Below are 1,976 nucleotides of genomic sequence, written 5' to 3'. Positions count from 1 at the left end.
GCTGAAAATCCACAATGTACAAGCTAGATTATTGAAAAAGGAGGACTACTAGTTTGAAATCCCCTGGATTTCATCTCGTTGTTCTTGTCTGCAACAGTAACAATGATATTTTCAACAAAATCCTCATCCTCTATGTTATTTCCTCCACAATCATGAGAGACCACGAGCCTACCCCAAGTGCCAAGTGTTACGATGCAATTCAGCACACCTTTCAAGTACTTTTTCTTTACTCTAGGTTCATCCTGTTTTGTCATCTCCCGATGTGTATTGTTGTGGATGGGACCTGCTGCGCATCCTGCTATTTCGTAACATCTGAGGGACCTGCAGCCTGTGCCGTGCTGCTGAAATCCTCGACGCCACTGTCACCACGACCAGAAAAACTGAAGGACCTCAAGAATCCGTAAGGAGGAGTCCTCTGGGGTCTCGTCGTGAGCTTGAAGAACATTGGACCAGGAGCGCTATACCTTGTGCCAAGTGAAAAGTTGCTTGTGGTAGATTATTTGATTACTCATATGTTTTTAAACTCCAAAAATGCTGACTAGATTTGGATTTTATTACCAAGAAGGGCGGCAATATTTTATATGTATACTTTTAAATGAAGCATGGGCATGAATGATAACACCTTGACAAACCAAAGGATTTCATGTTATTGCTTTACGATGCACATGTTCCGAATAGTTGTGCTACAATTGTCACAGCTTTTCTATTCTTTTTTACTGTAAAAGCAAATTAGTATGAAGTAATCAATATCTCTGCTGAAAATGGCAGACATCATTCTTTGAAATACAGTCATAAATCATATTTACTTTGTTTTTGTTAAATATGTTCCTCTTCTAGCTATACACTCAAATATCAAAATGACTTTTGCACTGTCTCTCTATACTTTGCAAAATATTCTACTATTTTGTTTCATATGCCGAATATTTCATGAGAAATCTCTTATTTTGCATGTAAACCATCTTTCTGGTAGTTCCTGTAGTTCTGAATTAGAATTTAGGCAATTTTTATATTTTTCATATTTTCTTTTTTTCACTCTTTCTTTTTTAGATCTTTTTCTAGGAAGTCAGAATAAAATACAGGGTTTTCTTTTCAGGCCACGTCTGTACACAGTTTGTGTAGCCATCACAGAAAAGACATTGCGCACAACAGTCACACTCACAGTGCAGAGGAAGAGGAAATCCGCTGCCTTAGGACTAGCATGGGTAAGCTTTGTGTTTCCGTTGATGTCATTATAATGTTGTTAGAAACTGTTTAATAGTCATGGGTGAGTTTATTTGACTTTAAGTTATACTGGTGTGGTTTTTTTTTATTATTGATTATCAGAAGTAGTAAATGACATTCGATATCCACTATGTTGTATTTACTTTTATGTAGTTAGTAGACAGACCATCTTAAACTTTTTCAGTACAGTTATATTTTTGAGGCAAGTTCTAGGACTTCAGCCACAGGACCGAAGTATCATTTTTTTTCTTGTCTCTTTTTTATCATTACCTTTTGATTCCTTTATTTATTTCTTGTTAAGCTGTGTAATTGTGATGTATATATTGTCATGATGAGATTAGACAAAGCCAACCATTTAATATTTTTTCTTACTTTTTGTTATTTTAAACAAACAGCGGTGCCATGCTTTTTGGTTACTCAAACATTTTGTCACATCTCCGAGCCTGAGAATTGAACACGTTGTTGAGTTTGTTCTAAGGTTATCAATGCCATGGGGTTATGAGGAGCACCTTAGATACCAGGTACGGAGCTCTTACGAACCCCAGTTAATAAGTGTGTGATGAGGGTTACAGTAACCAAGGAAAGACGACAGATGATCCAGGGTGAGAGTTGGCTTCGCGGACTTCTTGGTATGTTTTTTTATTTTTTGTGTTTTTCTATTCTTCACCTTATAGACGTTTGTTATTTTAAGAGTAAATTAAGATGCATGATAATTTTGATTTGGGAATAGGGATACTTTATGTTCTCAATTACTT

General features: G+C 36.1%; 1 pseudogene; it reads left to right on the top strand.

The window, feature by feature from the left end:
* The first annotated feature begins 260 nt into the window (after positions 1 to 260).
* LOC119594873 overlaps positions 261 to 1,976 on the top strand; it is a 10,251-nt pseudogene continuing 8,535 nt past the window's right edge.

This window comes from Penaeus monodon, chromosome 34, assembly GCF_015228065.2.
Source record: "Penaeus monodon isolate SGIC_2016 chromosome 34, NSTDA_Pmon_1, whole genome shotgun sequence".
Taxonomy (NCBI): domain Eukaryota; kingdom Metazoa; phylum Arthropoda; class Malacostraca; order Decapoda; family Penaeidae; genus Penaeus; species Penaeus monodon.
Note: the sequence above shows the minus strand (reverse complement) of the source record. Positions and strands in the feature narration are given on the sequence as shown.